Raw genomic sequence first — 12,290 nt, forward strand, 5'->3', positions numbered from 1 at the left:
TCTTCCGTTTTTATTTAGAATAACGAATACTTGTTGGTGCCATAACAAAGATATATCTAGGAAGAGAGTAATAATGAATGTCATCCATCCACTTTTTTCGAATAGTGGTACATGTATCAATGAGCTTAGATAGTTTAATTGTACATTATTTTTGAATTCTTGCATAATTAACTGTCATGTAAGTTTCGTAATAATCCGTATTTTCGATTTACTGATAAAAAACTGTAGTTTCAAATTCTAATTGTATTATTCTCTTAACCGAAACCTTAATGACTTTACGTGCTGCACACAACAACGTTCTGACAAATCACCAGAAAACAAACGTTGAATAATTTGTTTATTTTAAATCATTTAAACATTTCAAATATTTCTCAGTTTTATTTGATCTTTATGTTTATTTGAATTTTTACCTTTTCTGTAATTTTACAACATAGATCAATAACTCTTTTCCGTCGTGTAATTATTCTAGTGGTCGAATAGGTCAGACATTTAAAATTATCCACTGATGAATCAAAAAGTTAATCTACTATATGCCAACCATTTTGTTTAATATAAGTTATCATCACCATATTAAATAAATTTCAAAAAAATATACAGTGTATTGAATGAAAAAAAAAAAGCTTTTTGCTTTTGATAACAGCAGAGAAAACTGTGCAATTCTAGTATAGTAGATAGTAACCGAAAGAAATCTATTTTAGAATTTTTCATTACCTAGGCAAATTTTTCATCTTGCAAATACAGTTCCAATGCCTCTGCTGGTGGACTATTAGTCCCCGAGGGTATCACCAGCCCAGTAGCCAGTACTTTGGTACTGGCATGAAAATACGGATTTTTTGTGTTATTAAAATTTGCTGTTACAAAATATTAGAAATTATTATAAATTAAGGAATGTATCTTCCTCATTCAAAGCTCTGATTCCTTTCACGGATTTGGCTATACTTTTTGAACCTTTTTTATTATAGCTCTTCATCTTTTATATAAGTTTTGGATTTCAAATATTTTGGCCACGAGCATCACTGAAGAGACATGTATTGTCGAAATGCGCATCTGGAGCAAGAAAATTGGTACCGTTAATTTTATTCCAAAGGATAAATGACATTGTTTACTGCTATCTTCTAATTGTGACCAACCTGAAATGATGTATTTTTCTTAAACTATAAAATAAAGCATTATTTTGAGATAAAAATCCTTTCCTTTACCAACTCTGTCCTGTTACTGTTGTCCTGTTACTCAAGATTCTTTCATGCTACCGACATATCTGACTATATTTTAGTATATTCCTTAACCTTTTGTATTGCAAATGCTAAAATCAATAATTGGCATTTGATTAACTATTGCAGGATATACTAGTAAACCCCAAATAGTGTCTTAAACTTATTCCTTTTTCCCATAAGAATTTTCTTAAATTGATTCACTTTGGTAACAGAAAAGAACTGAATTGTTTTTGTACCATTTTTAAAATTGCCATTGTTCCCACATTATTTTTTTTTGGAATTACAGACAACAGTTCCTAGATCCTCAATTGTGCTATTTAAATACCGAGTCTAAAGACTTTTTTTTTGTTTTTTCTTATTGTAAAAAAGAACATTTTTCAGATATTGTCTCATATGTAAATCAGATGTAATCGTCTCATACATCTTGGGCTAACATCCCTCAGATATGAGTAACAAACATCCTACCTAATAAAGTTTTTAAATTCTTCTATTTTTTTTATTATTTATTAAAGTGACTTAAAATATTCTTTGTATTTTTTTTTCTTCATTTTATGTTTGCTTATTTAGGTGATATTCAAATCGTTATGGACCTGATGGCCGATACTACTCGTGTTTATAAGTTGCAATACATATTTTTTCCTGTGTATAAGAAAAGGTGTATTTTGATAATGAATACTTTGTCTGTGTATTTTATCTGAGGTATTTCAAACACTATTTAACTACACACTTCTTTATCTGAATTTTGCTATTTCCAATATGAAATAACTATCCTGGTATTAATCATTGGTTATTGAAGAGACTTTAAATTGTTTATGTGGTATGTTCTGGCCAATCAATATCTAAATTGTTTACCTGTTTAAGGTCTTTATCTAAAACTTAAATTCGGTATTTGAATGAAGACAACAGTAATTTAACGGCGTTAAACGTTGATTTTTGTATACATTGATAGTGAAGTCAATGTAAATGTATATCAAATATGTATATACATATATGTTCTAGTACCGAAACAATGACTACTGACGAAACATTGAAAAACACAAATTTTTTTCCAGATGCTTTCAAAGTTAAAAAACACAAACAACTTGTATAAAATTGTCCTTAAAGGGCAATAACTCCTTAAGGGGTCAATTGAAAATTTTGTTCAGCACACTTCATTTGTGTTGTTCACAGTTTATTCCAGTAGTCAACAATTCGGTGTTGACATGAATATCAATATGTGGTAATTTTTGTAAATTTCCGGTTTACAAAACTTTGAATTTTTCGAAAAACTAAGGATTTTCTTATCCCAGGCATCGATTACCTTAGCCGTATTTGGCACAACCTTTTGGAGTTTTTGAACCTCAATGCTCTTCAACTTTTGTACTTGTTTGGCTTTATAAATATTTTGATATGAGCGTCACTGATGAGTCTTATGTAGACGAAACGCGCGTCTGGCGTACTAAATTATAATCCTGGTACCTTTGATTATTATTTATCTTTATCTTCAATATTATTCAAGATAATAACCAAAAACTGCAAAATTTCCTTAAAATAACCAATTTAGTGACAGCAACCTACCGGTTTTCTGAAAATTTCAGAGCTGATAGATCTTTACATTTTGAAAATTTGTACTTCATGTCAGATTTGCTCTAAATGCTTTAGTTTCTGAGATATACACCAAAAACTGCATTATACACCTATGTTCTTCTATTAGCCATGGCAGCCATATTTGTTGCTCGATCAAAAATTCTGACCCAATTCATAAACTAAATTCATAAAGGAACATTCTTTTAAAGTAAAGAAGTATTTGGCACAAAACTATCAAACGAGAATATTTTTAAATGTAAGCAAACTTGATTTACAATTTGTGTAAAATTTTCTACACGTCAAATGTAAGAGAAACACGTTTGTTATTCTCTCACTCCAACTGTTTTGTCATTCGAGGTATTTCCCTTTGGTCAACTGGCGAGATATTCGAGGAGTACCACATGAATCATTCAAAAAACATGCTAAGGGAATATGAACATTGTATCATTTCAAACAAAATATATTTCAGTTGAAATGTCTCTACCGCGGCAAAGGTATCTTTGCAATTTTGCACAAAATTCCTATGAAAATAACGTTTTGACAGTTTGAAACCTACTCTTTAGTATAATTATCATTTGAAAAAAATCATATATCCTGAGTATATTCGTGGTTGTCATTGTCGTTTATATTCTTTTTCATTTACAATCGATATTTCATGACCTGTTCTAAAAATGAAGTTTTCTTTTCACCCGTTGCATTGCATGAATCATAATTCTAAGCAGTTCAATATTTGCCTGCTATAAACTTACTTACCACGAGAACAAGGGGCAAATCTTAACAATGGTTAACGATTTCCGCATTTATGTTTTCTGTAAAAAAAAACCAACACCATATGCATGCTTATCCCTTGTGCATATGCAAGTGTAATGTGGGACCTTTCAGTGAAAATGCGAAACTAATTGTTCTATTGGCGTACAGAATCACGTGTTCGATATATCTGGTATTGAAATCCCATATCATTTCTGATTGACAACTCGTACCTTAATCAATTCGTACTAAACCAACGCATTATCTTTCTTTTCCAACTCGTTTCTGCGAAGCGAGTTGTAATTTAAACATTATATTCAAATGATAATATCTTTTTAAATGTGATTTGTGTATATATTGTATAATTATAAAACGCAGGTGTTACCTGTGAAAAAGGACGATGTTCGTTTATATATATATATCGATTTCATACTATTGTTAGCCATGCTACAACATGTACAACTACATTATTAACTGGAGAATTAATTTTTAAATGATTTATTACAAAGGCATTAATATTTTTTACAATTATCAAATCAAGACATAAATTTAAAGAAACATATCAATACATGTATAATATAAAACAATCTTAAAAAGTCATTCTTGGGATGTTTAGATTTCTTTGGATTGGCGGTTATCTGTATAAGATAGCAGCTATGCTGGAGATGTGCAAAGTGCATATATAGCAAACAAACGATATACATTTAAATACCCTATCCATATTTAAATACCGACATACTGATAACACGAATATTTTTTAATTGGTGGGAAAATTGAATCATAAACTCGTAATTTGAAGGAAGCACACAATTGATGGAATATCAGTCCTATTTTCGAATGAATGCATTTGTAAATATTTTGTCGGGGATATGAGTTATGTTTTGCGGTATCCTATTTAGGAAAAACATGGGCTGTAAAAGACAAACTTTTTCTGATCAAGATGAATTACTTTTGTACGGATACAAAATAAACGATACAAGTTATTACAGTATTAAAAAAAATTATGAACAATTATAATTTTTATTGTAGACAAAGGATACTATATATCCGAACAAAAATCTAAACAAATTAATCTGTTTTGAAATTTTTGAAAAGGTATTTCTTCAATATTAGACTTTTATTCAGTTTATGAGTTAATCGGTTTACATATCAATAACCTCTAAAAAAAAATGTGTTTAATCCTTATAATTCTTTAGCCAAACATTTGTGGTATTTAATAAACATTTTTTTGTTGATGGCTTCTAAAAATATTTATCAAAAACACAAAGGCAAGTCGTAACTAAGGAGTACGCCGCTATCTTGACTTTCTAAAAACCATAAATGTCCGATAAATACAACGGAATCTTAAATGAAATAGCACCTACCTCTAAAACTTCATTTTAATTAAATATTATCCGAATTTGAAGCGTCCACGTAACGAAATAATCTTTCCCTTGAAAATTTCTATTCGTATGACGTCGTGTTTTGTCATGACGTAAATTAGCCAAATCCTTCATGAAATTTCGCGGAATTTTATTAAATTCTATTTTTATACATTTTGGAAGCTTTTATAGTGCATTACATTTATTTGTTTGTTTGTTATATATGCATTAGAATAGTCACAACTGTTATGCAATTGTTTTTAAATCTCAATTTGCTGAAAGTCCCGGGATCACTGCAAGCTTGTGTATCGCGCTTGAATAGATTACAAAAGTAGTTTCGGGAACATGGTTTATCGAAGTGTAAATTGAGAGAAAATTTCTAATTGACCAATCCAATTCAAGTATTTATAGATAATCAAATCATATAAGAATTATCATGAAATATCGATAAATAAAGAAGGCAAATATGAAAAATTCCATAATCTGGTTGCAGCAAAAAAAAAAAATATTTCATGAATTTATAATATATCATGTTATCTTATTTCTATTCAGTTGCATGTACATGTATGTCATAATTAGTATATAAAGTGTGCACTGACAGATACTAATCTTATAACTGAAATGCTATATACTAACGTTTACGAGGCCGGGATATGGTACCGGTACTTTACGAATCTCTTACAAATGTAAAATTCAAATAAAAATAATATAACATGGAAAAAAAAAGAAGAATTACATACAGAGTTAAGTTGAAGGAACAACAGAAAAAAAGACAGAGAATAACATCCCGATTTAAGTTTGTTATCAAATTTTTCATATCTTGTTTCCCCGTTGGACGTACGCCAAACTTTTAAAAGAGCACTTTAATTGACAAGCTAGTAAATTCGAAAATGCGACGTAGAATGAAATAACTCCGACCAAACACTTTGAATTATACCATGAGTTTAACCGTCAAGTTATGTACCTACAGTTAAGCCGAAAATGAAGCTAGAGAGAGACGAGGTTATATGCGACTGCAACAATAACTGTTAACGAGGGACTTCGCATCATAGTTTCAAACCGTGGATAAAATTCCATGTACTCTTATGATGAAGTGGCATATTTATAACTTTAGGGAAAAACGGATCCTACACGTAAAAATGTACTTAAAACAGGAAATACTTTATAGAAAAGGAACATACCACATTTTTGAATTGCAATGAACAGATCAAGATCCACCAAGAAATATTAAAACTAATAAGAAAAAAAATTTGAATCAAGGGGATTTGTTGGTTATAAATTAGGAAAAAGTTAACTTTATCAAACTTTCATATATTTTGCTTTAAAGGGTGTTTCGTTAATACATTTTATTCTACAGGTATAACAATTGCAATAGTCATGATTCTATGCACATATCTTTCTTCACTCTCACAGATTTGTATTGATGTTTATTTTCTTTGTGTTATTTGAATGATCTGCTCATGTGATAAATATTATGTTCTTAATCTCTCTTAAAACTATTGGTGAATTGTTGAAAAAGGGTGGCATATGACATGTACCAACTTCAACTATAAAATATGTTTTAATTTAAGGCTTTCTTTAATGTTGATTTATGTTCAAAGAAAGAGCTAAAACTTCTAATAGGACAAAGTTCGAATTAAAGATACGACGTCATTGATAATTATATATAATAAAATTGAGAATGGAAATGGGGAATGTGTCAAAGAGACAACAACCCGACCAAATAAAAAACAACACCAGAAGGTCACCAACAGGTCTTCAATGTAGCGAGATATTCCCGCACCCGGAGGCGTCCTTCAGCTGGCCCCTAAACAAATATATACTAGTCCAGTGATAATGAACGCCATACTAATTTCCAAATTGTACACAAGAAACTAAAATTAAAATAATACAAGACTTACAAAGGCCAGAGGCTCCTGACTTGGGACAGGCGCAAAATTGCGGCGGGGTTAGACATGTTTGTGAGATCTCAACTTAAATATTTTAAGGAAAACCAACGATTAAACAATCAACCAATTTTAAATTTGTCTTGAATATATATGTACAAGAATAATATGAAATTCAACCTACACTGGTGACATGAGTGATACATATGTACCTCTAACCAATGTAGAAAAGTAAACGAATAACAATACGCACATTAAAATTCAGTTCAAGAGAAGTCCGAGTCTGATGTCAGAAGATGTAACCAAAAAAATTAAACAAAATGACAATAATACATAATTAACAACAGACTACTAGCAGTTAACTGACAGGCCAGCTCCAGACTTCAATCCGTTAGGGGTTTAGTATCATACCATCATAACATATATGAGAAGAACATAACCCGTGTCATGCCAACAACTGTTTTTAGAATAAATGTGTTTAGTTCCGATGCAAAGACCTTATTAGTGACTCAATATTAACGCCAAAATATGCAATCTTTAATGACTTGACAACAGTATCGTAATTATATCCCTTCTTAATAAGTCTATTCAAAGGTTTTGTAAGTTTCTGAGGGGAATACTGACACCTTTGTGCTTTATAAAAAATATTTCCTTAAAAAATTGGATGTGAAATACCTGAACGTATTAGAAGTCTGCAGGTTGAGCTATATTTAGGAATGAATGATAAAAATACAACACATTTATTATTACATCCACAGCCAATAATATTCAAATATTGAAATGATTAAAATATAGTGTGCTTTTGATGATAATCATGACAGAAAAGAAAACCTTATAAAGTTTTAAGAACGGGAAACACGATTTTAAAAGCAGAAGAGCACAAAGCCTACTTAAATATTTTAAGGAAAACCAACAATTAAACAATCAACCAATTTTAAATTAGTCTTGAATATATGTGTGCAAGAATAATATGAAATTCAACCTACACTGATGACATGAGTGATACATATGTAGTAATAATGATTTGATTGAAAATCGAGGTCTTTCAAATAAAATTAAAACATAAAAAACTGTTACAATATATTTAAGGAATGACTCTAATCGTGTGTGTCTAGGAAGAAATAACGTATATAATTTGGTGCATAATGAATAACCTGCATAGCGTATTATTTTAAAGTTAGAACCACATTTGTTTATGTTATTTTGTATAGAAAGAAAAAAACTATTATTATTATTATATTATAATCATGCCATATAATTAGGTCTTTCCACCTTTCCGTGGAAAGACCTATTGAATTTGTTCTGATTATTATTATTATTAGGTCTTTCACCTTTCGGATGAAAGACCTATTGTTTTTGTTCTGATTATTATTATTAGGTCTTTCCACCTTTCCGTGGAAAGACCTATTGAATTTGTTCTGATTATTATTATTATTATTCTTATTTTTTTTTTCTTCCGCCTAATTTTTTTACTTGCAACAGAGAGCAGAATAAAAAAGGAAAAAACCAATTTTCCTCTTTTTTCACTCTAATTTCTGACAAGTGCAATTAGAGGCCAAAATAAGACCAGAACGTAATAAATTTATTCTATAACGGGTTTTTTTTTCAAATTACCCATGTATTTGAGAAAAAACCATGAAAAACAAAGACAATTATGTTTTATTAGTATTTATTTGATACATTTCAAAATAAATTTATACTGAATTCTACACTTTACTGTCCATTTTCATTCAACTCTCCGTAAATGATGCAACTTAGAATAAATTTATTCTAAATGCATGGTGCTTTCTGTATATAATCATTTATAAAATAAATTTATTATAAAGAGCCTTGATATCTATTATCAGTTCGAGAAAATCCTAGAATAAATTTATTCTACATTTAATGTCATTTATGATTATAACAATATTTAAAATAAATTTATTTTGAAAGTCCAGTAATCTGTATGCTGAGGCTGTGATACAGAATAAATTTATTCTACATTTAATGTCATTTATGATTATAATAATATATAAAATAAATTTATTTTGAAAGTAAAGTAATCTGTATGGTGAGGTTGAGACACAGAATAAATTTATTCTATGTTCAATGTGATTTTTGTCTTGTATAATAATATATAAAATAAATTTATTCTGAAAGTACAGTAATCATATTAAGGAGGCGACACAAAATAAATTTATTCTACATTCAATGTGGATTAAAAGTATTTTGATATATAAAATAAATCTATTTTGATAGTACAGTAGTTGTGTTAACTTAAAAGGTTGAGACACAGAATAAATTTATTCTGGTTATAAAAATATGTAAAAAATTTTTAAGAAAAAATACACTGATCTGTATGAATACATTAGGCTACATAGAATAATTTTATTTTAAACCAGCAGTATTTTTTATAATATTTGATATGTTCACATAATAAATTTACCTTGACAATACATTTAGGTCATAAAAAATGTGTTCCTATATAATTTTCCATCTTTCCTGTCTATTTAATGACATATAACATTCATAAAAATGTATTTTATTTGAAGTTGCGATCTGACTATTTTTGTTATATGGGACTGAATAGAAAAACTGTGCAGCAATTTAAAAAAAAATATCAACATATAAATGTAAAATAAACAGATAAGAAATAGTAAAAGTTCAACAGGTTTTTCTAAAATTGAAAACAAATCTGTTTTTTTAAACATGTCTTTCTCTGTAGATGAACGTGCTATGAATTGTTCTTTTTCTTGCCTCTGGATAGGCCTGATCTGAAAGAAGTAACGACAAATTCAAAACAATTTCAAACATTTTTAGTTATCATACCAAAATTTATTATATTTGATGAAGAAACTGTCTGTCTGTCTTTCTTTTATTTATGGTGTCTATTTGTTTATATAATATTATTCACTCTTTTAATTGTCATTAATAACAGTCTTGCTCAGTGTTGAAGTCCGTACTTTGACCTTTGATGATTTACTTTTATAAATTGTGACTTGGATGAAGAGTTGTCTCATTGGCACCCATACCACATCTTCTTATATATATATATATATATATTGCCTCTGGATACAGCAAGATAAAGATGGCTATGCTATGCACTTGAACTAACCCGAATAATTCAGTTATATTCCGCTGATCTACGAAGGCTACATTAACCTCGTGTTGGAGAAAATCGGACACAGAAAGGGCTTGAATTATTCGAGCTACACTTGAGCAGCAGTTGTTGAATTTTTATACAATAAAGGGATTAACGTACAGTAACTCATTAAACTTCTACAATTTAAAAGTCAACACTCTATCAAATTAAAAACTCATTATTACATACCTAATCTCCATCTTCAGAAACACTGTATAAGTCAGGACTGAATAACAATCCAATCTTTTTTGCTGGTGTTGCATAACATTTTTCTCACTCTACAAGAAATATTTGAAGTTAAAATGCAGGAACACTTACTCTGTTATTAATTTTCTTCAGGCATATTTCTTTATTTTTTATCAGGATTGGCATGAATCGTTCCCAACTTCCTGAATATGCATGTAATATTTGCCATTGGACATTCAGCCAGTCATGATCAATCAATCAATCATAGAGTCTGAAAACAGATGAATGGTTCATGCCTAGGAGACAGCGAACTGAAGACACACATTACAATTAAAAAACAGGGTTCATTAAGTTTTAAACAACACACAGGACTTGTGTTGACAATACTTTTACCTACCCCATTCAACATACCAGAAAACAAGTAAGACATGTTTCAAAAAGAACAGCAGCTTCCTCAGGCAAAAGTATGAGTAATGTACCCAACACATTCCCCCATTCAACAAAATATCCATTTTCCTGTCAAAATGTTAAAGATGCTCCTTCGGCACTCTGATACAAAAATATATTGAAATTTAGGTACATGTACTTTTGTCAACATTTTACACATTTTATTACCCACATATGAGTGCAAATGTCTCGCCTTTTTCTTACTTATCATTCAAATCATGTTGAAAGTCTTTAGTATGGAGGTTTTACTACAAATATCACGTATACTTAACATTAGCAATGCACAACTGCAATGTATGATTGTTGTCATGTATACTATTAAACGAGAAGACCTCATTTTGTGTGTCGCTTCTCTTCCTTCCACCGCGATAAATAATTCATCATGCCTCGACCAAAAACCTTAACCTGCAGCGGGACAGACGGAAGGACGAACAAACGAACGCATGCATAGATTCGCAGACTAGAAAACACAATGCCAAAAGATGGGGCATAAAACTTATTGTTGAAATTGAAAGTAGTGAGTTGGCAAAAAAGAAAGTAGGGAAGGGATTAGAGGGAATCAGTACTTTTTCGGAACCTCGGGATTTTGGGATTGACCCTTACGGGATCCGGGAATATATTTTTCGATTTCGGGATATGAATTTCTTTAAATTCTGCATCTCTGGATTTCGTGTTTTTAAGTCGGGGATTTCGGGATCAGGACCCCTCCGACCACCCCTAAAATTAGCTTTAGTCGGTCAGTCATATATACAAGATTCATATCCTACCATTGGCATGTTAATAATGCCCTCATAAGAAAAAGCACTAATGGATTGTCCTAGAAGCATATTTTATTAGACTATATAATATGGTCTATATATAAGCAGTTACAATTAAAACATGTTTGGAGCGGTGCAAATTTTACCAAAAGATGCATTGTAGCAAAGGAGAAGAGTAATTGTGGTCTGAGACCAGAGACACAAAAAATAAATATCAGACTTTGAAAAAAGGGAGAGGGCTTTTAATACTTTTATGAAATTCTCCATACATAATATCTTTTTAATACAAAAAATCATCCCACTTCACAAGCTGTATATGACCGCGATTTTGTTGGTGTGTTCTGGTGTTGCTAATAGTTCCTGAGAATCAGATCTTAATACAACATCTTATCATCAAACAATTAGGTTAAGGTCATGTTACCCCGACAAATAGACATGACACCACAGTTGTCATGGTTGTTCCATACACTACATATTATTGACCTATTGCTTATAATGCCCGAAAAATTGACCCAACCACACAACTAAAAATTGTCCAATGAACCATAAAAATGAGGTCGAAGTCAATTGAGACCTGTCAGGCGGACATTTCCAGCTGACAATGATTCCATACATGATACACATTATATTGGTACCCTACTGCTTAAGGCATCTGAGAAATAGACCAAACCACAACACCATACATCGGCCAATGAACTATGAAATTGAGGCCAAGGTCAGACGGAACCTATCGGGTGGATATGTACAGCTTACAATCATTTCAATAATCAATACAGCAAATATAGATGACTGACTAGTTATAGTATCTAGATACAGTCTTGCTTAAGTTACTTTATCTTTGATAAATGATCCATGGAATAAGGTCCAGGTCAGGTTCACCCTACATGTACCTAGCTGACGAACATGTAAATGTTGCTAGGAACCCATATACCAAACATAATTATCATATTACTCATAATAAGTGAGTTTTTTATTTAACAAAACAAAATGTATCAAGCAGTTAC

This window comes from Mytilus trossulus, chromosome 10 (assembly GCF_036588685.1).
Source record: "Mytilus trossulus isolate FHL-02 chromosome 10, PNRI_Mtr1.1.1.hap1, whole genome shotgun sequence".
NCBI classification, from domain to species: domain Eukaryota; kingdom Metazoa; phylum Mollusca; class Bivalvia; order Mytilida; family Mytilidae; genus Mytilus; species Mytilus trossulus.